The sequence below is a fragment of the Eurypyga helias genome, unplaced genomic scaffold (assembly GCF_000690775.1).
Source record: "Eurypyga helias isolate BGI_N326 unplaced genomic scaffold, ASM69077v1 scaffold4397, whole genome shotgun sequence".
Lineage (NCBI taxonomy): Eukaryota > Metazoa > Chordata > Aves > Eurypygiformes > Eurypygidae > Eurypyga > Eurypyga helias.
Genome location: NW_010263553.1, coordinates 35315 through 63167, shown reverse-complemented (window position 1 = coordinate 63167; position 27853 = coordinate 35315). Strand labels below are relative to the sequence as shown.

Here is a 27853-nt window from a genome sequence, read left to right as displayed (position 1 = left end):
CACACAGTCACTGGAGATCTTGCAGACACATTCTTTGTAGCTTTTCCCAAAAAGCTGCATCCCAACCACAGCGAAAATGAACACAATGATGGCCAGCACCAGGGTCAGATTTCCCAAAGCCCCCACTGAGTTACCAATAATCTTAATCAGCATATTCAGAGTCGGCCATGATTTTGCTAACTTAAAAACTCGAAGCTGTAAAACAAAAACATAGCAGAGTTATTAGTGTTGGTTATGAAATAGAAGCTAGGTCCAAGTTATTAAGCAGAGCATATCAGTTCTGTGGATTTACCTGTTCTTCAGTAGGAACAGTAGGAACATACTGTTATTTTAATGGAAGGCAGGGAGCATGGTATATTTGCCTAAAATGCAGTGTTCAGCATTTCATCTCAGTGATGCATTTAGAAAAAAACCCCATAATTTGTGTTTGTACCACATTCGATTTTAATATTTTTTAAACATAAAAATTGCTGATGATTACTGAAAAATTCTTAAATATATTTTAGAAGTTTGTACTCCTTTCATCACCTTCACCCCACCTTCTTTGCTGGCTTGGTTCCACATTTCCCTCAGCACCACATTAGGTCTTCCAGGCTTAGTTAGAGGACAATTTCTGAAGCAACTACTTGATGCTGATGTTGTGATGTCCATTCAAATCATAAACACTAACTTAAAAATAATATTCAGTATCCAAACCATGGTTTGTGAAGTTGGGTACTGTTGCAACTGGTGCTACTAAACTAAGTCACCACTTCCTGCTCTGTATATTAGGAAATAACCTAGGTTTTCAAGTAATTATCTATTAGTAATACAGATTTTAAATCATGTATCTTGTGCCTCCAGTAAAGATACCTATAGTTTGTGTACAATACTAATTGCTATAGAAAAAAGACATTTCTAGTAGAAGCTCACAAAAATTTCAATTTAAGTGTATCCTAAAATCAGATTGCTATGACTTTTTGTTATATGTAATGCAGTTCCTAAATGGTTATTCTCAATGTCCATTACAATAAATGTGAAGACAGGATCTGCTTAGGGGCTTTATGAGTAACACTGATGTTCACAATAGAAAGGCTAAAAACATTATGATTCTTTATGCTGGTGGCAATATGGATGTTTTTACAGATATTAAGCTGTGATGAATCTTAATGAAATCAGTATAATGAAGATTTACAGAGTTGTCAAAAGGTAGCAGTTAGTCTTATGCTGGCAAAGGATGTCAGTAGGATAGGATATCAGTAGGATGATTTGATACCAAAAGATATGAAAGAATAACAATTGACAACTTAAACTTGTACTTATAAAATGCAAAACTTTGCAAATGCATGCAAATATTTAATTATCAAATTATTTACCAATCTGAATGACCGAAGAACAGATAATCCTTCAACATTTGCAAGACCAAGCTCCATTAAACTAAGGCTAACGATAATACCATCAAAAATATTCCAGCCTTCTTGGAAATAATAATAAGGGTCCATGGCAATTATCTTTAGTACCATTTCTGCTGTGAATATCCCAGTGAATACCTAAAACAAAACGCAATTAATTAGTTGTTATGTGAAATTTAGAAACCTGATTAAATTTTTCTAATCCAGATTGTGTTCTCGTACCTGTTGCTTGTGCTTGTTACTATAAAAAAAGAAGCAGCTGATTGCTATCTTCAAAGGGCATCTAAATATTCCTAAACACTGAAAACTGATAATTAAAATCATATTACTGAATCAGGACAGATATAGTAGAGCAGAGGTTTGATAAACCTATGAAAAGCTATTCACCAGCTAGCAGCTCAGCTCCAGTTGCTATTTGACTGATTAGTGCTGGACTATCCATCCAGCAGATGATGCAACATGATCTGGTGTTTTCAGTCCTTTTCTAAAGGATAGTCCCAGTAAAGCAAAAGACGACTTGACAGCATTTGGTTTTTTCCTTTTTCACAGTCTATACAGAAGTATTAGAAGAAACTGGCTAAGGTCAGACTTCTAAGGACAGACTCTAAGGTCAGGGTTGAAGAGTATGGGTAGAATAGACAGGGGAAGTTGGAGTTTCTTGCACTGGTCTTTTTGTAAGGATACAGAGGTTTCACTCACAGCTACTATTCTGTTTTGGAAAAAAGAACTCCATGGTGATAATATTCTTTGAAAGATCTGCAAGCGCCAAATGTAAAATTATCAATATTCCTTAGTGTTTTGAAGTCCAGAATGTAACCCAACACTCTTGCAAAGAGCAGTGATCGGTGGTTCGCGCAGCATAATAAAGCAGCTTTGGAGCGTATTGCAAAACCACTGAAAACATTACTAATCTGCACAACACTCAAAGGATGTCCTAGATGATCGAAATGTCTACTGAAGTACAGCAACATACCCTGCCATTGCCTTGTGATTGTTCTTTACGCAGCTTGTTCTCAGTCCTGCTACAGCAAGTTTTATGGAAGCAAAGCTGACTTTTTACAACACTATGTAACTACACTCATGTTTACCTTTTAATTTAAAAAGTTGAGGAGGTGGATATGATGCTCTGGAAACATTCTCCATTGTCCAAGTGTAAATATTAACATTGAAAAAGAATTACACTTTTGCGCAACTAGAAATATAGCAAGAAACACTATACTATTAAATTGATATTTGAGGGATGTTACCATATAATCAGAAGAATGTAATAGGTATTGCTATGTGTGGTAAAGAGAACACAACAAAAAGGATTATCCCTGAAAAAATAGTCTTATTCATCTAAATAAGTGGGGAAAAAAAGCAATGAAAAATGTTTCATCAAAAGTATTTTCTTCACAAAATAACCCATTCGATCCACAAACTTTTTTTTTTTAGCATAACTGCATTCCCGAAATACCCAAAATTACATTGTAACAGAAGTAAACTTGTTTTCTTATAATTAATTAGTACTTTTGAATACTGAATGAATTTTAGTATTATGAAAATGAATCATTGCATTTTAGAACTATTTCTTCCCTCTTATTAAAATACTACAGAAAAGGCAGAGTCATATTTGTCATATTTAATTTATCCTCGAACAGACTGTGATGTTACAAGCAAAGAGTAAATTAACATATTTTGCATGGAAATCACAAAATTAAGGTTAATAGATTAATACAGTGAGGAACAGAGAATTTAATTGAAACCAGCACGAACAGTATTCACTGCATATATATATATAGTCCTAAATAAGGGTACTGGATTGCTATAAAGGTAGTTAAAAATATGACTGTTTCTAGCTCAGAGTATAAACAATAAAAATATGGGATGGGAAAAGGCAAAAGACCTTGTAAGTGTAAATGGTTGGAGAGAAATAACTCTAAAAGTATGACAGACCAACATTTTAAAATGCAATATTCTGTAATCTCTGATGAGTATAAGAATATGCCAGCAATTAGCATTTTGTCCAGGAGAAAGCAAACTGTAATGCACACAAGAACACATAGGTAGTAAGTTCAATTTTAGTTCTATAAAAAATAAAAATAAATAAATAAATAAATAAACACCTAACAAACCAAAAAACAACTCATAGAAGAAGGTATTACCAGTACCGATAAGGAAAATATTTAGACTGTTCCACTGAAGTATTAATAGACTTTTCAAAACTAATCTTTTTGAGTGATTAGCTCAGAACACTTGGTTGGTTTTGATTTTCAGGACTGCATGCTGTGTGAGTCAATCCAGACCTCTCCTGTGTAAACTATTGGTAGTTTTGTGAGCTGGCAAAAAAATTAAAAATGTCTGAATCTTCTTCTAAAATAAACACTTGCAAGGTTCAGTCCTCTGCTTCCTGAACATTAGAAGCAAATGGAGAGAAGCAGATAAGAATGTTCGTTTGCCACATTCAGATATCTGCTCAGAAAAGGAATGACTTTTAACCCTAACTCTCTGGATCGGGCTAAAATCGGGAAAAGCATCACTAATAAACTTATTGATACAAGGTGTTTTTTTGTTAGAGAATAAATAATCTTCTAGTTTAGTAAGTATATTTTAGTTACCTAATGTGGCAAGGTCTTACAGCTAACAAGAAATATACCTTTCCTGGAAATCTACTTTCACTCTACTGTAACTGAAAAAAAAATTCTAAGAGAAATCCTGACATCTGAATATTTCATTGATTTCTTACAGAAGAAAAATATTTTCTGTGATAGAATATCAGTACCATGGTAAAACTTAGATAATGTACCTTAACATTTTAAAGAAAAAACCCAAGGTAGATCTCAAGAAATCTGACAATCAAGTGAAGACAGCACTTCACACATACTCAGTTATTTCATCATAGCAGTTACAAAATAGTTTTATGAAAGTTAAAGGCTCCAGCAAAAATCACTTCATCTATGAAAATCATATATACAGTTTCTAAACTCATTATAAATACTAACCTGGAAGAAATTTAAAACTAACGCAATGCTTTTATACATTTCTTCATTTAGATAAGGGTATTTGTACACCAGGTAATGCGTAACAAACCACTTACCAGGTTTCCCACAGAAAGGACACTGCTAAACTGTTCTGTCATTGGGTAATGTTCCATGGCCATAAACAAGGTGTTCAAAACAATGCAAATAGTTATAGCAAGATCAACAAATGGATCCATCACGACTAAATTGACGACATGTTTCACTTTTAACCATGGACTCCAGCAATCCCAGATCAAGAAAGTATTTGCAAATCTGTACCAACATGGTGGACATTTCTGTCTGGATTCTTCAAGCTCTGAAAAAATGGCAAAAAAATTACCAAATAACAAATATTCCAATTATACCATTTATGTTTAAAATGTGTAAAAAGATTCAGTCATTCAAACAGCTCACAGTCAGCATGGGATTTCCCTCAGCTATGTTTAGCCATCTTAAAATTATGCATCTAATTTGCCTAAGTCCCTCTACAACCAATGGACAGTGAAGTTGTCTCTAAAGAGACATCTCGGACATCAGTCTAAAGAGAGAAATGTGTTTGTCTCTTACCCATGACAGTAGGGAGAGTCTAGACACTTAGTGTAGGTTAGTCGAATTGCTTACAGCATATGTCTTAATTTTGGATATTAAAAGTTGACACGACTCCATTGCCAGTGAGCTGAGGTATACAATTTATATAAGCTTCATAAATTATAAATTTTTTGTTAAGAATGTAACGTGTACATATTTTGATTACAGCTACTAAAACTATTGTATTTGTTACTACACTGAACCAGTACAAAATCATAGCAGATAAATGACTTGGTGCATATACCTATCATTGCTTATTTGAATCAGTATTTTTCATATACATAATGTCTTGTGCTTGACAACCCTTCTGGTGAAGAATTTTTTCCTAATACCCAATCTAAACCTCCCCTGGTGCAATGTGAGGCTGTATGTGAGGAATGGCCACACACAGTTTTGATAAAATTTCTCTGTAGTGGCATCATACCAAATCTGGAATTTCCTTTTTTAGACATCCCTTAGAGCACATGGAGGTCTCCATCGGCATGACACTTATGGGTGATTTTGCTAAAATAGCAAACATGCTGGTTTACAGTATTCACTAATAAGGATTGAGTGCTAAACTCTGCACTTGGAGGACCGGTGCATTGTTTTTTACCTCTCATATGGTCCTGTATGTGTGGAATTACATGTTAAAAGGTCAGTTATCACAGACCTCAGCTGAAACTAACAAGCTCTCCCATTACCTCAAACTGTAGTCTCCAGGCAGAGAAGGGTATCATAAGTAGCAAGAGTCTTCTATAATCTTTATAAACTATAGCAAAGACAGTGCTTCCAAAGGAATATATGGATTGGGTGGAACAATCACATTTCTGTACACGTGACTCAATGCTGAGAGGTCTGCTGGCCTTGGACAAAAGTGGCCACTCACACGGGACACTGAGTTGGCACAGAAGACTCCATTGATTGCAATTAGCAACTTCTGAAATAATGGAAACCAGATGTGGGTAGGAGGTGACTATCAGGACAGTATAGTTTACATTGACACGTTTTTTTCTGTCCAGAAAAATGAAAGGACAAACAATTCAGTGGGAGGAAGAGAGCAGCACCTTCTAAGGAGATACCCTCTCTGCCTGGGAGGAGAGCTAAGAATTGCATACCGTGAATCAAGAGGTACCAACAGCTCACTATTGAACTAAACTAGGAAGATACACTCAGAAAGATACAGTTTGTGAATACTTTTAGATGAAAATAGGCCATATAAGCCTTATATTTCTGACTACAATTATTTTGGGATCTACTTGTTTATCTGAGCAAAGGGCTTAAGAACTCACTTTAAAAAGTGTATTTCAATTCTGACTTTAAAGTAATCTTAAGAACAGTGTAAATTTTCTTGGTAATTTCTTGTCCTTTTAGAATGTGTTGTGGGATATCCACAGGGTTTGTCTGACTAACAGCTGTCACACTGTGGCAGTATCCAGTAGATAGATCCTTCAAGCTTATGAAAATATTTTAATGGCATATGTGTGAAGTGTGAATGTATTTAGTTACCCTTAAATATGTGAAACAATGCCAGCAACGTATGCTTTTTCATATAGTAAATATAATATTTTTAAATCTTTCTTATGCTTACCTAAGAAAGTTTAAGAAATGCTTAAGTTGTCTTCTTTAAAACTATCTTTTTCATTCCAACTTCCTATTGCCTGTGCTTGGATGTCAGGTCTAAGGGAAACGACTGTTCTAACACATCACTGCCTTTATCATAGCATATTCCTATGCACGTTAATTGATTTTTTCTGTTGATGTCTTATAGGTAGAAAATCCCTGTATCGTCTGTCTGGGGCTCTGGCCATCCCTTAGCTATGATTATTTTGTGTCTGTTACTCTGTTAGTCCACTCAGTAGTGTAGTATTTTGAAAAATATTAAAAAAAAAAAATTACTAAGGACTTAGAATGTGTAAATGATGTTAGAAATGCTCAAAGGCTTTTTGTATCTGATGTTCAGAGATTTCACATGTCCCGTTTTACATTTACAAAGGAAATTCTGTAAATAATAGCTCTGTACATGCAGTTAGCAAAAATTCACTGAATTGACTGTCAGACAAAATGCATCTAATACCTTCCATTGTATTTGTAAGTATGCTGGCTATACTCATTGCTCTTTGTCTTGCAGCAGAATCTTCTAGCATTTCCATGGAAATTTGATAAGAACTCAATCTTCTTTTTCTTATTTCTGTTTCTGTAGTGGTGCCCTGTAAATGAAATACTGAGGAATTAAACCACCATTTTCAACAGCCAGTTAACACTAGAGAATGAATAAATACTGTAGTGATGATAAAGATCAGCTTTGTGCAGCATACTAGACTTTTCTTACACACTGAAGGTTTCAGTTCCTCTGGGAATTTGTTCTTTATTAAGGAAGTCAGTGGGAATTTTGTACAGCACTACAGATAATCAAATGGTGGACAATACGAAGGCAATGGTGGTTCTCATTTAAATCACTCAGTGAACAAAATTTTTGCGAGCTATCTTTTTCCAAGTGATTATTATTATTCTTTGAAGAAAAAATGATCAAAGTTGAAACCTGTCACTTCCATTTCCAGCAGCCAGTCATGTTAAAACATTAAAATGCGAGTACAGGAAGAAGTGAAATATTATTTAAGAAAGTAACTTTGATACAAGAAATATGAGTATAATTCTAGAAAGTAATTATCTCTCTAATTTTAAATACTGCATTCGTAACCTGATAAGCATGGTTGGAAAATTTTATGAGAAAAAAATTACATCGTATTTAATATTTCTTCTACCTAATTCTCACCCACTGCAATACTCACACAGAATTTGTGATATATTCTTGCAATGAATATGCAAGTCCTCTCTGTTTTGTATGGCTTCTAATTATCTTTTCAAAGCAATAATACCCAGCTCTGATTTAAATGTGTCTAATATGTCACTACTCTGTAGCATGTAGGTGTCCTTATAGTTTGCTTCTGGAGCATGGCCTAGGGATCTAAACACAAGAGTGGGATGAAAAAGTTCCTAAATCTTGGTTCTTCTTTTACCATTGATTCCGAGATTCATGGAAACCACTTTCTTTTTTAAATTACTCTGTCCCCATCCCAAAAAAGAATAAAAAAGCTTGCAGAACTCATAAGAGGTTTGAAGGTTATCTTGCACCTGAAGATGAGAAGCCATTTTTGAGCATTCACTAGTACTGCTTCTTCAGAGAAGTCTCTTAAGTTAAATAGCTAAATCTTTTTTCTTTTACATTTCCATTTCTGAAATACAACTATATATATATAACCTGAGGTAATCTTACTGAATTTTGGGTAAGAAGGTCTGTATCAAGATAGGAGAGCAAGAACAATAAAAAGAAATGTGTAATAGTAGTAATGAAATCTCAATACTAATTAATTATGAAAATATTTTTCATATTAAATACAGTACTATTATAGCCACCAAAAGACCCCACTGAATCTGTATTAAAATACAACGTATGAAAAAAAGCTTGCTTTTTTTAAAGTTTGAAAGAATATACTAGCTTACAGAAGTCTGAAACAGTCTGAAATGTAATGTAATTGCAAAGGTACATAAGAATTGTGTGTGTGTTTCTCATGAAAGTTATGAGAAAATTTTTGTCAAGATAAATTCAGTAAGGGGTATTTCTATTAACTATCATGGGAGTCGTAACTACATTCTGCTTAATTTTGAAAGTGTTTTCCTACAAATATTTCCCAGTTATATGCTTAGTTACATATCAAATGTCTACCTTTGTTGATGAGGTGAGACCATATACAAATTGTCACGTTCAATTTGTTTTTTCTTTCTATGTGCAGATCTCTTGCTGAAGGCAAGATAATAGTTTAGTGAAAGAGAATATAATACTTCAGTGAGGCTCAGACATAGGGCTTGAGGACTTTTTTTCCCTTATGTTCTATTATTTAGAAATTATTGCAAGTTATTTCTCATAGCTTGAAGAAATGATAAGGCATGCAGAGGTGAGCAGTAATAAAAAATTCTGTGCTTGAACCAAACTTTAATAATTACTGGTTACTTATCATTACCTCTGGTATAAGCTGACCAGTAGGTGAAGTTAGAGCTGAAGGTCCTCCAACCAAGGAAACTACTCCATTGCAATCCACAGTGCTGTGCATCTTCCCATTTAGTGGAAGGGCTGGTACCATTCTAGATGACACACTCGCCTGACTAATGTTACTGTTGCGTCGTTCTCCATGTCGGTTTGGAACAAAGAGAGAATCTCTTCTGCTCTCATTGTCTTCAAGAGTGCTGTGCTCATCATCAGCAAAGTCATTTTCTGATCCTATATCTTTTGCACGGCCTCTGAAGCTAAAAATGCTTGTTTTGCTGTTGCGCCTTGGTGAGAACAGGGAGCCACGAATGCTCAGCAAAGACTGTAAAAGATTTAAACCAAAATAAAACAGCATTAACTGAAGTTCAAAGTTCTCGGCTTTTCAAAGGATAGTTACATTGCTGAAGGAGGGATAGTAATTTTTTTCTTCAGTAGTATCAGCGTGCCCATTAGGGGACTGTGCTCATTAGTGGACCTGAAGTAGATGGGAAATATTCTTTTTAAGGTAATGTAGCAGGACTGAGGACAAGTTGTGCAGAAGACATAAGGTTGGGCAGTTTTGAGCTAAGGTGGCAGGTTTAATTGGTATGGAACCATGACTGTGCTGGAGACAGTTCTCAACATCACTGTCAAGGTTTTGCAGGTATTTGTCTTTTATTCCTTCTTTTAGAGGACAGAGCTAAAAATCTTCTATTTTTCTTACCCTTTTCATCCACTGGATTCCTAGGGATAACAACTGATAACTCTCACCAATCATTGTTTTCTATTCTATTTGCTAGAGGCAGAAGGAGTCTTAAGTTTGCTATGAAATTCAGCCTAAGTTGATGTTAAGAACTTGTCTGCCCTCTTCACAACAGGCTCAATAGTGTGGGAACAACATACGCAGTACTCTCAAACTAGCAGACAGAGGCAACAGCTTGGGGAAACTCTCAAGGTACAGTGTGAACATGACTAGTAGCACTCTTGGGCATAGCACTCTGGGGGCTCTAGCCGGCTGCACACCTACCAGAAGGTACCACTTGGCCATCAGGCAGCTCAGAGCAAGCATTCACCAGGGACAGTTACCTAAAGATATCCTCTTACAAATGAGAAAAATAAATCAGTGGTTGTTGGTAATGCAGCTTTTAATTACAGTAGAAGCTGGTTAATGGAATGTTCTTCTCCCTTGCTACATATTTTATTAACAGCATTCATGAATAAGTAAATTGAGTACTAATTGTGGAAAAAAGAAACCTCGCATTAAGCTTTCTTCAATTCTGCATTTGTACAAATCTTCGCATCTTGGTACATCGAAAACCTGGTTTAAGCTGATTCTCAATTTTTCACTAGTTTTTTAATGGAAAGTGCTCATGTATAATAGCAGTGTTTTTATCCCAGGACAATTAAAGTGAAAGTGAGAATTGCACTATAAAATATAAGTCTATATTAATACTGTGAAAACCAAACACTGAATATACACGTATATCGATACACACGAATCTCTGTATATGCATACTCAGATTTATACACACAAATACGTAATATGTGTGCTGAACTGGTAGTACTGCCTCTTATAAAGGCTGGCAGGTGTTCACCATTATGAGATGTATTTTTTTCTGCTCTTACAGCTATACTAAATTTTAATAATTTGTGCTGAAATTTTCTATGCTGGCTGTCAGCCTCGGGCTGAGTTACTTCAAGAATATCAGCCAAATGGGTTTGCTAACCCATTTACGTAAACTTGGCTGCAGAAAAAGTGCTGTTTTGCTTATGATGAAAGATAATTTTATCATTAAAAAGAGCTCTAGCTGCTATAGAGCATGACATTGAACTCTGACAAAGTGGTAAAATAATTACTGTAGCCTTTGTGCATTTCTTTGTGAATGTATTTGGCCAACCTACAGTCCTTCCAGAAAATCACACGCTCACCAGATTTTGTCTGACTACCACTGCTACCCTTGGTTTTTTAGAGAATGTTTCCATGGCTGCTGTGTTTTGTTTGTTGTCCAATCTTTCCAATATGTGTTATCATGCTCTGGGCACAGCTAAATGGATCAGGCCCCTCCGAGATTTAGGAGGACCTCTGAAAGTCCCTGCTGGATTGAGACAAAAGTTATAAACCAAAATGGCTGCAACTGTAATACATGTAGAGGCAGAAATACATGTGTCTAGATGCTCCTGCAAAGTAAGGAAAGGAAAGCTTGGGTTTTCTTGCAAGCTGCATCACTCATCTGCACATTGAACATCGTGTCAAAGGACAAAACCCCTACAGGGGCCAACTGTACAGATTATCTCTCCTTACCATTCTACCGCGTTGTTTCATGCTATGTTCATAAAACTACAGAAAGTTTATTATCTATGGAATCTCTTTATCTCAAATTCTCCTCCTCTCAGTATACATGTTTCTGTATTAAGTATTCTTTCTGTGCACCAAAAAATGTATTTAATATAAACAGAATACCTTCCTTAATCAGTCTCTTCACCAGAAGTATATAAAAGAGCATCGGGAAATTTAGACTACACTAGACAATGGAGAGGTCTATTATCAAGTAATTAAAGCACAGAACTAGCAGTCAGAAATTCCTGTCTTCTCAGACTTTGTCAGTGACCCTTCTTTATTGTGGTCAAGTCACTCACCATCCTCATCTAAGCAGAGACACAAATGTATATGTAAGTTAGGCTGAACTGTGCAGTCTGAGAACTTAGGATGCAGCTTCTTTGTATCAGCTTGAAACAAAGCCCATTTCAATTAATGAAAGATTTTTTTGGAGCAGCTTTGGCCCAAAACCAAAAATACATTTTATTAGATCAGAGCTACACTTTTACAATATTATTCAAAGGAGCTGAGATAGATGCAATAATTTGTTTTTCTAACATTTTATTTATTTCTTATCCAGCGAACAACCTATTTTTTCTTCTTAATTGCAATAAACATCACTTCCTTAGAAATGCAAATGTATCTTTTTCAGACCAAACATCATCCCTTATATTGGACTAACTAATAACTAAGACTTTGTCTATGTCAAGTATTTCTGCCATTGAATCTCATGTTTTGTATCAGTTTCTAAACTAATCAGTCTCTAAACTTCATTTGAATATTAAAAAAGATAAACTATGGTAGTTAAACATGGGTGGTATTGGTAGCTAAATGTCATGTATTGGCTAAGACCAGACATGAGCATTTGGAAGAAATGCATTTTGAGGGAGTTTTCTCAAAATGCCATACAAACATCGTAACTGTGTGTAGGATTGAATTTAGCATGCATAAGCAATAGAAGAGATCCTTTGATTTAAGGGAATAGAGCTTTGAAGTTTGGACTAAATAATTTCTGGAGGTCCTTCCAAAACCTTTTTTTTTCCTGTGATTGCAATGATTCTCCATCTTGTATAATTAATTTCTAATGAAAAAAACTAGTATGACTAAATTCTTATAAAAACAAGACCAAACAGTCCCTATATATTTTGTCTTTATTGTGGAGTACTAGAGCTACTTTTCTCATTATCTACCATTTAAAGAAGATAATTAAGGAAAGCAGTAGAAACTAATGGTAGTGTGGAATTTCATATTCAGGGCATTTTGATGGTGTGATCTGCTAAAAACACCCATATTTGTATATTTGTATATATATTTGTATATATAGCTATATTTGTATAGTTTTGAAATGGGTGCAGAATAGAAAACCCTGTGGTTGATTAATGCAAATCTATGAATACTAATCAAAGATTTTTTGATTCTTTCTTCAATCTACCAGATACACCTTCAGAAATGCCTTTTCAGAACTGTTTTAATTAAGTTTATAATTACCCTTGGTATGTTCTTTTTATCCCTTTGCTAATAGAATGGCTCAAACCAGATCAAACTGTAATTGTACTACCAGTGTTATTTCCTTCACTCGCCTTTTACATAAGTTCCAATATGTAAAGCTGTTGTAATGTCAGTCAAAACCAAATCAGAGTAGACATACAGGAATTAAAAAAGACTGCTGTACCTGGTGGGGAGACGTGAACCTTTTTTCATATGTCAGTTGACTTCCTTCAGCAGAGAAGCGGAAACTTTTCCTTCTGATACTGTCTTCTGACTCGGATTTAGGGAATTTATCAATATCTCTTTTGTCCTCTGCTTCAGACATTTCCTTCTGTCTTCTTTTTTTCCTTCTGTTTCTTCTTTCTTTAGCACTCTTTGAGCTCAACTTTGATGCTTCTGAAGAACTTTCCAAGAGTTCTCCTAGTCCCCCTACACCACTGAAATCTCTTGATGCAACTGATGCTGCTGCTACTGCTGCTGTTGCCTGTCAGGTTACAGAACAGTTATTCTTAGTGGGACAAAAATGAACAATTTTATAGGCTTTTATAATTATTTTTATTAGCACTGTGATAACACTACTGGTTGTTCACCTTGAGTGTGCAAATGTATAAAAACAAATTGAAGATAAACTATTGAGTTGTATAACTCCTTATTGTTTAGTAGCATGAGTTACTTGAAGCATCAACTTTAGCAGTAGAATAGCAGCACTACTACTTAAAGTGTTGCCACAAAAGATACTGGCCTAATATTAAGGTACTCGGGAGATTATAAACATGAGGCTTTTTCATGTGTTTCAGACCTGCTTTCCCATTTTCTGTTGAGAAAAGCTCCACATCATGTTCTAATTCAGCTGATCCCTTCTGAATCCTTACAGATAAAACTAATCCCTGGTATCCACTGTATGAGTTAATGTATCATAATCCAACTAGCAGCGTGCAAGTAGTTGAATCCAGCCTTTCCTCACCATCTTCACAGCAAGGACACTTCCCACACTTTACTTCTACCTTCACTGGCAACAGGCACACCCTCTAGACATGTCCTCAAGCCCTACTGCCCTCTTCATGTTTCCCCTCCCACATTTCCCACTGCAACAGCACTCTAGGTCTTTATTCTAGATACACCAAGGTGCATTTATTACCTGTAACTGCTGTGGACAGAGAGAAGAAAAAAAATTAGGTTTCTTCTGTGATGGAAAGGGATGAGATGACCTACTAGAGTGAAGAACCATCCCTAAACTCAGGGCTAGTATCTTCAAATACAGTGATCAGCCTACTTGATGTGAAAAACTGGTTCATTTAGTTATCAAATAAAGGAAGAATTGAGAGTGTGTCCAGTACTTCTCCTAAAAAGGACTGTCCGGGAGATTGCTATGAAATTTTGCAGTAGAAAATATGTTTGGGAAGCTGATAGGCATCTGTGAGCTTACAAAAAAGTGTGGTGTGAGAAATGGTAAGAGACTAGTGTTATGTAACAAAGATGACTAGTAATTATCCAGCAAAACATACTCTATTCAATGCCAAGAATTTCAGTAATGATGAGGTATCTCTCTACAGCAAGCTAGGGTAGTTTGAAAACTCGTATTATTTATTAATTGCTTTCTGCACCACAATATGCAGCCCATGGTATACAAGTTGACTTGATACAGAAATTTTCTGCTAAATGGAGTGGTAGAAGAATTCTGAAGTGTTTATCAATTAAAGAAGTGATATTCAAATTTTTGTCATACTGGTTTCAGAATGTCATAGAATCATAGAATAGTTTGGGTTGCAAGGGACTTTAACGATCATTTAGTTCCAACTCCCCTGCCATGGGCAGGGACAACTTCCACTAGATCAAGTTCCTTAAATACAAATATCCCCCTTCAAGTGCTCTAACAGAGACAAAGGCAGCAGTTGCTGAATCATCACACAACTATGTCATAATACTAACACCAAAAGTCAAACAAGACCGCTGTGATGATGTAGATTTGTGGATGAATAGGTTCAGTGTCAAGGGACTGAAGAGATGGGCCCCACACCCATTTCTGTTTCAGAAACCAATTTAACAGCTCAGTGATCCACCTTGGAATGCATATTTTCTGCTAATATGTTCATGTACAAAAGGGATCTTGCTTTCCTTATCATGAATTGACTGGTCATTCATTTAAAAAGGTAATAACTTTCCAGGGCCTTTGTCCAACATTTCTTGTAGTCTTTGTTTCATATGGATCTCTTCTTCTTCCTCATTCTGGATCAGCTTCATCTCTGTCCCCACTCTCAAACACAAACATCTAGATGAGCCTCCTGCTATCTTTTGATATAATGCGAATTAGTGCTTTTCATGGATAAAAATATCAGAATTTTTTTTAAGTACTCTATGCTGATATTTAACTTTTTTTTAAAAATTTGAATTTTGCAGGATTCTGCTTTTTCTCTAGTGATTTGGAAGTGATAAGGTTTAACGACCAAAATAGAGATATGCTAATTAGTTTTCACTGGTAGTGCATAAAGATTTCTTTTCAAGGAAAAGATGGAGCACTTCATAGAATCATTCTAACTTAGCAAAAGTAGCTGTAAAATACTACCAAAATGATAGCTTCATACACTATTCTAATTTGCTAGCATTTTATAAACACTGTCCTGTTGAAAATTACTATATGCTAGATGAAAAGCAATATAAAATCAGTCGAGAAGTTAGAAAGAAGTCTGACTCACCAAGCTGAATTCCTGCATACATTTTACTTTCAGATAAGAAAACTTCACACAAAAGTATCTATTAAAATTTTTTCTCACAAATTTTTAAATAATTTTCTTCTCTTTTCAAAGAAAAAAAGATTAAAATAATTCTGAAGTCATACCTTTGTTATAATATTGCTGGGTTTTTTCTAAGGATATATAGACTGATTGACTTCAGTCTGTTTGAATTAGGGATATGCTCAAATACTTCACAGGATACAAATCTAAAATAACACTGATTACATTCCTTCCCTCTATTTTTTCAGTAATCGGGAAGAACTATTAAGTACAGCAAGCCCAGAAATTCTTACTCAGATCGTAAACCAGAAGTAATGTCACAAGACTTTTTTTTTATGCTGATCATACAATCTGTAACATAAAAACATCATGAACTATAACTACTTAAAGTCAGGTTTCTAGGACACTCTTATCACAAATATTTTATTTTTGCAGTCTTTTGGTGAACTTAGTAGCATTCTTTACTTGTATCATTATCTTGGTTAGTTCCTGAATTTCACTGGCTATTTCCCTTTTTAAAACTTGTGTGATAAGCAAGACTTTATTCTTTCTGTAATTCATTGCATAATTTATGCATGTTCTAATTCATAAAAGATTATTATCCTTGCCTTAAGAATAAGGCTGCTCAGAAAGTACGATGTCCCTTATTTACCTGAGCTTCTTCTTGTTGCTTCTTCAGTTGTTCCAGCATTTGCTGAAATTCTGCTTCTTTCTGCTCTGCTTCTTCCATGGTTGCTTGATTCTGTTCTTCATAGGCCATGGCAACCACAGCCAAGATCAGGTTGATCAGATAGAAAGAGCCCAGGAAAATCACCAGAACAAAAAATATCATGTATGTCTTCCCAGCAGCACGCAGTGTCTGGGGAGTAGAAAGCATATCTATATAATATTCCACTACTGATCTTTGTTACTGCAACGGCATTATGCTTTCAGCTCATGTGCAAATAAGTCTATTTATGTAATTTTTATGTCAGCTACAGTTTACTTTTAATGTCATAAAAATTTCTTACCAGCTGATACAGGTTTTCCCAGAAGTCCTGAGTCATTAGCCGAAAGAGTGACAAGAATGCCCAACTGAAGGTGTCAAAACTTGTGTAGCCATAGTTGGGGTTTCTACCAGCTTTCACACATATATATCCCTCTGGACACTGCCTATGTGAAAACCCAACAGGAGGTGCTTAATCGTAAGTTTTCTTTCCTTACATATTTGCTGTCTTTTGGAATGATATGCATTACGTTTCTACAGGAAATCCATGAATTACAATTAAATTCATTCAGAAAAAAAAAGATCCTAAGAAATGAACTAATAAGAGAGTAAATGAAAGATACCATTTCCCTTCGCTTACTGGTTAAAATGACCTAAATATTTAAATTCTCCTCAGCCACATTTTGCAAATAGAATCTTTATTCCAAATGAATAATTTCCTGGCAGAAATAATTGCTAAAATGTTGTTAAGGTTGCAGACAGATTAAACAATATTATTAGCTAAATCCAATTGTACTGTTAGGGATCTCCCACATAATGCTGAGATACTTTTTTTTAATAAGCTTCTTCACTGTTGCCAGTTAGGTATTGGAGATAAGCTAATAATTCTAGGCTCATAATAGGACACACGTGTATGGCAGAATTTGCCAGTAATGAAAAAGAGTTATGCTTGAAAAAAAGATTCGGTCTTGAACTATGAAGTCATTACCGTGGTTTCTTAATATTTTACATATTCTGTTTCTCTGTTCTAAACTTTGCTTTCATCCTGTTTTCTTTAATCAATACATCTCCAAAATAGACTTTACAAGTTTTATCATTAACATCAATATCATTTTCCAGTCAAGCAGGAATAAAGGCTGTTAATGAGTATTTTGTTTAGCCAGAGAGTAAAATATCTTTACTTATGTAAGAAATCATTGTTTAGCAGTAAAACTCTAAAAGTTCTGTAACGCTGCTAAATGTGGAGTTGCAACTGCTATGGATAGGTTTCATGTTACTGCTTTATCTACAGAACATAACAGGATTTTTGAAAGGGTCTTACCCTGCATCAGAGCTATTACCACAAAGTAGGGCATCTCTTTGTCCTTCCAAAATGTAAAAATGAGCTATGTAGAAAACGTTAGAAACATATGTGAGTAAATCAAATGAAAATGAAAGTACTACAAAGTAAACTAAAAATAAATTGCGATATAATCAAAGTAATGAACCCTTCTGGTTACTGTACTTGTTTATTATATGTATGGCATTTGATCTCTGTCAGTCAGTGATTGTAAGCAGTTCTACATAAGGCACAAAAATATAAACCATTCAATATTCTTTGATCACAAATAGTTACATATTGTAGCCAGAAATATATTAAATAAAGTTATATCAGTCATCCTTACTTTCATCCTCAATGTAATCCTTCCAGTTAAACATGTTCACTGTCATATTAACAAATGTACCATTTTCATCCATTGTGCTATTAAAGTAGGAAATAACAGTTGTTTCAAAAGTTGAATTGTCTGGAGGCCACTGAAGGCATTTATTTCTCAAGTTGCCCATGAACAGCTGCAGCCCTATTAGTGCAAATACACTCAGACAAAACACAGTCAGGATCATAACGTCCGAGAGCTTCTTCACAGACTAAATGGGGGCCCCCACGATAGTCTTCAAGCCTGCAATGAGAAAAGATCCATAGATTTAACAAAGAGTATCTTTGCCCTTCCCATATAATTAAGATGTCATGCAGACACTTAAAAGAAATTATATTTTATTTCTCAAAAAGTAAAGCTTCATGAGCAGCCTCAGAGCTTGTGAAGATGAATGAAAGAAAAAGATTCATTTATATGAATGTGCAATGTACGCATATTCCAAAAACTGAATATATAATGTTATTCTCAGGCAGGAAATTTTATCAATCATGTTTTCCTGATACAGATTTGATTTTATTTCTTCATTTTTCTCTGCATTTAATATTCTGCCAAAAATTCCGTTTCCCGTTAATATTAAATACGACTGCAAAACAGTATGAACATAGAATGGCAAGTAATTTTGAGAACAAAAGGAATCCTTTGTATTTGATAAATTTTCCTGTGTAATATTTATCTCCTTTTTGGAAGCTTTTTTGTTGTTACCTGGTTGTTTTTAAGACTAATGTCAATTTTAAGTGGTAAAATAAAGGAAAAAATTCAAAATCAAGAAAGCCATAGCGCTAAAGCTGTTTTAAAGTAAAAGAGACAACTTGTAATAAAATGCAGAAAAACAAAGCAAAAGAACCCATAGGCCTCATATTTTATGTTTCATGCAAGAATCTGTTAAACTCAAAGGCTGATTTTGCAAAATAAAAGAAGCTAATGCTGAAAAGGCAAAGAATCATAATCCAGGCTTATGAGCCATGTCTTTTTTTTTTTTTTTTTTTTTTTGGCAACACGAGCAGCAAACAGCAAGTCTAATGCTCAAAAGAAGTGAATTCGACTTCAGTGGAACGAAAGTCAGCCTCGGTGTTTAACCTCGCTCTCACCTGGAATGACTGATATTGTTTTCAAAGCTCGGAGAACTCTGAATGTTCTCAACGCTGAGACATTGCCCAGGTCCACAAACTCTGTCACATATCTGTAATAGGGGAGTTCACACACAAACACAATGACAGCACACAAATAACAATCGGAGTTATGAGGGGCCTAACACCTCACACCAACTACTTCTTACCTGGGATTACAGAAATAGTTTTCAAAGCTCTCAATACTCTGAAAGTGCGAAGAGCTGAAACATTGCCTAGGTTTACAAATTCTGTTACATACCTGTAGGATTAAATCACAGTTATTCAGAATTGAGGCAGAGCTTATACTAATTATGTGGGTCTTCAAAACCTCTGTGGCAATATTAGCAATCATATTTCAAAATTTACCTGTCTCTTCAAAATATTTCACTTTTATGATAATTTATTTTCATCAATTTTGCTTAAATTTCATTGAAGTGAAACTCACTGGCTTGTATTTGCACAGGTAATTAAACTAATTAGCTAGTAAGGATGGTGACATGAAGTCAAAGGGATGCCTTCCATTCTGGCGAGCAGAAAAATGTAGGACATGAAATTAGTGTCCCTCAGCAGTAATTACACTAGTGGCTGACACTCCGTGCTGGCTCCTGCCATATTTTACTTTGAATTATGAGTACTAAAATGTGTCATCTAGTGTCTAAACTTCACAGGTTCCAGAAATTAAATACTTTTAAATCAATATATTTATTATAATAAGATTTGCCGCTAATTTCATGCCCTAAAAGCTTAAAAAGTTCTTGAACCACTTACGCCATTAAAATGACACTGAAGTCAAGCCAGTTCCATGGGTCTCGCAGAAAAGTAAAACCTTCTAAGCAGAATCCCCTTGCAAGAATTTTGATAAGTGATTCAAAGGTATAAATTCCAGTGAAGGTGTACCTGAAAGGCATCAAAGCAGGAATAATGGATTTTTGCATCCTTATGCTTATAGACAGTGCCATTCTTTACCAAACATGACTTACAAGAGAAGAAAAGAAAAAGTATTTAGAAGTGTAAGGAGGAAATCATTAACTTAACTTGTCCCAAACACTTAAGAATTTAGTCATTGTTCAGTAGAGGAAATTTGAACCTGACACATATATACTATTCATTTTCTAAAAGGTTGATTTAATCTCATTTTTTGTCCTTGCAAATAACTTCAGACTCCAGTATTTATAGATACATGTCAGATTTCAATATTTATACGTACATTCTCTGGCACTCACAGGCTGCTTCTTTACTTGCAGTCACACATCAGGTAGATGCCTCAGTGTTACAAAAAATGAAGAATTTTTTTTCATGTCAGAGAGTTTTGTGAAAATCAGTTCTCAATAATACCTATACTCATGCCTTTAATACAGTGTTATATCATAAGTATGAGAAATAACACCCAGACTGTTATTCTTAAAGATGTGGAGCACGATTACCAATTCACCTAGTGTGGGAACAACCATTCATAAGTCAGTTATAACCAGCATAATGTGGGGACTCCCTGAGATCCATGTGAGTCTGTGTGGACCTCCAGAATAAAGGAAATCTACCCACAGACCCTACTGCTTTCCTTACAGACTGTGAGCAACCCTAACAAGCCATAGTCACTGTGCAGCATACTGGGAATGGGTGAATACTAGTGCAGCTTCTAAATACAGCATTAAAATAAGATTCCTTAATGCAGCAAAATAAATGAATAGGAATCAATAATGGCTATTGGAGAATGTGAGGGAAGGAAAGAAACCACATGTGGTTAGAACTAGGTTTTTCATGAGTATTATTTCAAAGAGAAACATAATATTTCAGAGGAAAACATGTATCTGTGTTCTGTTAGAGAACAAACATGGATGTATAACTAGAGATATTCTGTCATTTTGTTACTTCTCTGAGCTCTTTGTTACTCCTTCATAGGCAAGGCCCTTTCCTCAGTGGTTTGAGCTTCTCGTGGTTTGAATGTAGTGTGTGCTTCCTGTGGCTGACACTTGTGAGTTCACACCACTGAGCCATGATGAATGTCCCACTGTGTTAAGGTCATGGATACTCAAGCAATATATGGCTGGCCTCACTAAAAATGTGCAACAATTTTACATACACGTTTGAAGTTCTGGAGATCCTTTTCCAATTTACAGCTCAAAACGCTCACCGAAGGACAAGAGCTCGCATTTGTACTTCACAGTAGAAGTTCAGATATTCCCCAACTTACTTTTAAAGAACAAGGCATTACTATTAAACCATGTAAATTATTCAGGAGGAAACCTGAAAGATATTGATGATCTCATGAAATCCAATTCCTCAGGACACTGGAAAAACCCATTCTGACATGCAGTTTTCCAAAAATACCTCTTGTTTAGAGCCACCCTAAAATGAAGTAGTAAAAATGAAGAAGTAAAAGTGTTTAACTTACTCTACATTCTTCGTCCAGTCTGGAGGGTTACTCATGGTCATAAATACACAGTTGGTCAAAATAGTGCACATGATAAGCATGCTGAATAATGTAGGTTATAGTCAAGGACTGCAACTCAGAAAAACATTACAGTTTTATAGTATTGAATAATTAAAAATATTAGGTCTATAAAAAATATGTACAAATAACCTGACATTCTATGTAAAATCTGAATAAAAAGCTTTGCACATAATTTTGTCTATTTTAAATGGAATGCCATCTGTCATGTTATGGTGCACTTACTGTAAAACAATGCATTACTTTTATAATTATGGCAGGTTTAGGATTTAAATGAAACTTAAACACATCCTTAAGCCTGTAAAACTATGAAATGGGTACCCAAACATAATTTCTCATTGAAGCCAGGGGGATCGTTCTAAAATATCTGTAGGCAGAGGCTGGTTGTTTATGCCCAAGTTGTTCTTTGGATGTAATTGAGATATATTTGAAAATATTCTTTATTCTGACCCGGATCTTTTATAGGACACCTACCGCAGTGCTGAAAAAGTATGCCTGTAAAAGCAGCTCTTTACTCGTGCTCTTTTGTCCTTGCTAAGTGAGTCTAGTTCATGAATAGTATTACTGGTCTTGGTAAAAGTGTGACCTTAGATATGTTCAAGTGCAATGGTTTGTTACTAACTTGGCCTTAGCTGCAGGGCTTAGTACGGGACCAGGTCTCCTTTTGTATATAAAACCTGATATTTAAACTCTGACAGCTTTATGTGGTTCAGTAGAGAATTCTCTTGGTAGGAATGAAAATCATACTATATTTCACACAGGATAATGCTGCTTTTTAAGTGTGATCAGCATACGTTTAGTTAGCATAGTACACCCACATGGATCTAATTTGTATATCTGCATTAATAGCATTATTTAAATAATTAAATATTTATATGGCAACACTTAAATCAACATTAAGACAAAAGGATATGAATGTACCAAAATCTTGATAGCAATTTTTCTGATGGGATTAAAAGGAGTTAAAATGTACAAGGCAGATGTGGCGCTGAATCGGAAAATTGCCTTTCCCTTATTCAATACTATGAAAGTCTGCAAAAAAAGAAATACAAAATTAAAATACAGCGTTACATCCTTCTAAAGGATTCCATTCTTCATCTAGGAGATTCAAGTTCCATTCTATTTTCTACCTGTGGCAGGAAAATAACTGCTTTCTATTAATACAATGGATTAAGCCTTCCACAGCCAATTCTCCAATTTGCTAAATTTACCAACATATGGAGTGAATTAAGATATTATTAAAATTGGTGGGAATTATCAGCACCAAGATCAGTTTATCAATAATAGCAAAACGCGGCATTTCATCACTAAAATATTTTCAAATTTTTATTTCTAATGAGGTCTTTGATTGAAGTCAGACTTTCAAATTAATCAAGAACATTCACTTTGTGAGCAAACACTAACAACACCGAAACAACAAGAGGGCAATTCTAAATGCCAGTTTGTATTTGGAACAAATACTTGACAGAATTATATAGACATATACATGGTGACAAGGACAAACAACTGTCACTGAACAATTAACCATAATTTTTAAATAATTTTGCTTTCACTATATATTTTTAAATACCACAATGTAAATTATATACAGCTTCTGAAAATGTATCTGTGAAAAAATAAGAGATGAATAAATTGCCAGCATTCTGAGCAGTTTGAGACAAATGTACAGCAGAATGTGGCGTCCTGTAACAGCACAACTTTTTTCATTTTTAAAACTGTTTTCATTTTTAACAATATGCTCTTATGTCCCCTATATGGGAGCACCCAATTTAGGTAGTTATTTTCTTTTAAAATTTGACCTGATATATTTACTGTTTGTATTCACTTTCATTCTGTTCCTGTTGGCAGTCATCGCCTAAGTATTTTCATTTTTATTTCAAGTGTATTTGTGTGCAAGGCTTAGTTGTATCTTTGGTGCTATTTGAAATTTCTTCAGGACATGACTATTCTTCATTCCATTTGCTCTTTGTTGATGGTAATGGCTCTGCTTTGTGTTACCACAATAGAGTCTTTGTTACACTCTCAGCAGAGCTATATAGTATCACTGTTCTCCATGTTGATTTCCATTCTCTGTAAAAACTTGGTTGTGATCAGAAAAACACTGCCCTCTCCGTGGCCTTTATCTGGTCTGCTGTCACTGGGAGAGAAAGCAAACCTCTCTAGTGGGAGACAAATAAAGGAGTATTGCAGGTGCCTGTTCAGAGAATAACATCAACCATAGCATTGAGGGTGACAGAGAATGGACACTCTCATTGGCACACTCACTGCCAACCTCATGAAGTTCAACAAGACCAAGTGCAAGGTCCTGCACATGGGTCAGGGCAATCCCAAATACAAGTTCAGGCTGGGTGGAGAATGGATAGAAAGCAGCCCTGAGGAGAAGGACTTGGGAGTACTGGAGGATGAAAAGCTGAACATGAGCCGGCCGTGTGCACTGGCAGCCCAGAAGGCCAACCGTATCCTGGGCTGTATCCAGAGAAGTGTGGCCAGCAGGTCGAGGGAGGGGAGTCTGCCCCTCTGCTCGGTGAGACCCCACCTGGAGTGCTGCATCCAGCTGTGGAACCTTCAATGTAAGAAGGATACAGACTGGTTGGAACAAGTCCAGAGGTGGCCACAAAGATGCTCAGGGGGCTGGAGCACCTCTGCTATGGGGACAGACTGAGAGAGTTGGGCTTGTTCAGCCTGGAGAAGAAGAGGCTCCTGGGAGACCTTATAGTAACCTTCCAGTACCTGAAGGGGCCTACAGGAATGCTGGGGGGGACTTTTTACAAGGGCCTGTAGTGACAGGACAAGGGGTAACGGGTTTAAATTGAAAGTGGTTTAAATTTGTTTAGATTAGACATCAGGGAGAAGTTCTTCTCGGAGAGAGTGGGGAGGCACTGGCACAGGTTGCCCAGAGAAGCTGTGGATGCCCCATCCCTGGATGTCTTCAAGGCCAGGCTGGATGAGGCTTTGAGCAACCTGGTCCAGTGGAGGGTGTCCCTGCCCATGGCAGTGGGGTTGGAACTAGATGATCCTTAAGGTCCCTTCCACCCCAAACCATTCTATGATTCTATGATTTCTCTCTGCCTTACAATCCTTTACCCAGCTAGAAATGGCAGGAAGACGTCCCTGTCCCAAGGTCACTGCTGCAGCAGAGCCTGCACAGACTCCAATTTACATATGGTTTTCTCTGCATTGGCAAGTCAGTGATTGAGGGTAATTTCTGCTATAAACTGGAGGAAGGATGACTAAATCTAGTTCATCATTTAAGAAGTCCATTTGTTTTCTGTTGAGCACATTAGGCTGGTACATACCATAAATACAGACATCACCTGTGACACGAGATTCTATAGTTTACTAATGACGCTCATAGACTAACAATTGCCTAAGTATTCTGTGTTTCTACACTTTTGTTCCAAAAAATCTGACCACTTTTTCTGATCATTGGAAGTTAGAAAGTATACTTCGTACTTCTTAGGTTTTCTGATACTTCATTTGTAAGAAACATGTTTAGAAAACTTTAGTTCTGAACTTACTTATGCAGCTTGTCAAGAACAGGGGTTAGTGCACACAATTTTCTTGTAAGTAAGAATCTGCATGGAACTGTTGATATAACCAAAACCACAAATGAAAATAACCCTTGGCAACACTCCCTCTCTGAGCTTTCATTTCTTTACATTTCCTTAATAACATTAATATTTGTATAATGTACAGCACTGTTTTTTTAACTTCAGCAACTGTTGTTATGCAATTGCATATGGATTCTGCTTTGGTTTTTGTTCCTATTACTGAAGCCATGATTTAAAAAATAATTTTGTAAACCAAAGACAACCACAAATTTAGCCACAAAATTGAGCATACTATTGGTATGATTTTTTCCTAACAAACAAAATAATTTTCCTTATAGTTTAAAATTTTTCATGTCTTCTCTTTTATAGTTGATCAACATTAATTTTCATATCTGGATGGCATCCTGGAATGCCCCAAACTGTCATCAGAGCAACTGTGTCCATTGTTTGTTTCAGAGAGATGAGGAAAGATAGTCCCAAGCACTTGTCCATGAGACACCTGCTGCATTTTAAAATTTATAGTTATAACCCACATCTTCATCTTCCTTCACTCTCCTTACCCACAACACTTTGCAGGTCTGTCAGAAACTGGGAGAACATCTTGATGCTGCTCAAGGAGCATGCAGAAATAAGCAGATAGTACAGAGGAGAAGTGGCTCTTACTATCAACTTTGACTTCTACTAATCTGCACAGGACATAAGGTGTTTCTAACTATTCCGAGGCTGGACTATTTCAGATCCTGGAGGAATTTAACACGGTCTACAACTTATCCCAGCTACAGAGATATACTTGTTTGTTCCTTGGTTTTCCCTAAGACCTGTAATGGTAGTCTGTTTCCAGACCGTAGGTGTCATTGCTACAAGACCAAAACCAGTATATTCCATTGCAGATCCTGACTTTTAAACAGGTCAAGGGGCAGACCTTTTACTTGAATACACCTGTTTGAACTAGTCTTTCTGTATCCAATTCCCTGTCTTGCAGATCATGTAAAAATGAGGACTTTGTATGACTCTGCAAATCAGAAGGGAAACCTCTTTTAGGAGTTTAAATTCCTCTTGGAGAATAACTATGCTATTAATAGTCCAGTTGTGTTAGAGCTTCACATGTAACTCAGGCACATTACTTTTCTCTCACAACACATAATTCTTTGCTTTGCTCTTTCTGCATGAAAACTCTCAATTAGTCTTCAGAACAAGAAAAGTGTCTTTTTCTGATTCCTTCCTCAAAACCTAGCTTTTCTGTGGTGTTTGTTACAGACTTCTAATTGACAGCTGTGACCCAGAGAACTATCACAGCAATCCCAAGCACCTCAAGCAACACTTTTCATTGTGGCAGTTTTATATGACCCACGATTTACACAGAGTTGCTCTATTTTATACATACATGTATAGTTATATGTTTACATATGCTATATAGCTATAACAAAAACAAAGAATATGGTTACAGTCCTTTATTTCCCTAACTTGGATGGATGCTACCTGGTTATCTACAACCATCTCCACTGCAAAATCATGACTGGAACATCTCATTTGTCATACCCAGTCATACTGCTACATTGAAATCGGGAAAATTCAACCATGTTCTCAAATTCAAGCAATCTCATTGAAACTGTCTTCCTTACACTGAGGTAAATAACAAGTAACAGAAAGGATTCACAATATACAAGGGCATAAATCAGCTCTGTAAGGTGAAAGGATGTTTATATTTAGTGGTTTATATTTAGTGGCTTCACAGAATAGTGACCATTAAATTTTGTAATTAAACTTTTCTAATGTAGAAAGTTATAATATATTTTGTTCCAAACATTATTCACTCACTTTTTTATTGATATAATATGGGTCAAGGTCTTCCAAAGGTTCAGATACCATTCCTGGAGGTATGTCACCATAAATAAATGGCAGTGTCTTTCCTGCCTCCAAGTCACTGTTTGGTTTTGGACCATTTTCATCATCATCATCTGTATGTTCTTGCTTGGGCTTTTTAGCTTTTTCTTCTGCAGAACGCTTTTCAATAGCTGTGAGAGAATCTCTAGTAAAATAGCGGAAGCTTTCAGGTCCTGGCGGTACCAGCAGTGCCTGTGCCATGTTTTCATCCTGCAAATTTAATTACTTTTAGCCTCTTGCATAAGAATGACCTGTAAAAGAAAATTAGATAATTTAGTAGATTGTACCAACAGAAAAAAAATTACAACACTTGTTCAGAAACAGTTTCCAGGCCTGAAATAGAAGCAGTGTATTTCAAAGCTGAACCAAAGTTAAAAGCAAATGCTCAGAATTTATTTAGCTATTTTATAAATTATTTTTCAGCATTTTCCTGCTGGTCTAAAAAAAGACATCACTTCTGCCCACGAACAATGTTTTGCCTATGTCCTTAGACTCTCCCAGTTAGAGCAAAATACTGATATAAGTGTTTTAAGAGTCTATCTTTTTTAATAGCAAGTATAAATGCATATTCCATGAACTACTCTTGAAAGTTATAAACCTATATTTTACTAGTTAATACATTGTATCTTCCTGTATTTTGTCAAGTATCAGTAATCCAATTTTATAAAAGTAAATGCTTTCATTAAATAAAAAATGTTTTTGTACGCTTAATATTGTTTAAATTACGGCAACTGAATTACAGGAGGAACAAGCATGATTCTTACTTACTGACAATTTACAGTGCTGAAGGTTAAGGTTAGATACCAAAGCAGGTTAGGTTGCAATTATTGACTGTCTGTGAGCTGTGAATCAAAACCACAAGCCTTTTAAGTAAAAGGAAACAGGATGTATGATCAAGACCATGTGGGAAAAGAATGCTGCTCCTGGTTTTTTTGCAAG

At 35.7% G+C, this 27853-nt stretch overlaps 1 pseudogene; it reads right to left on the bottom strand.

Annotated features, from left to right (window-relative positions):
* LOC104512899 overlaps window positions 1–27115 on the bottom strand; it is a 62151-nt pseudogene extending 35036 nt beyond the window's left edge.
* Window positions 27116–27853: the final 738 nt, after the last annotated feature.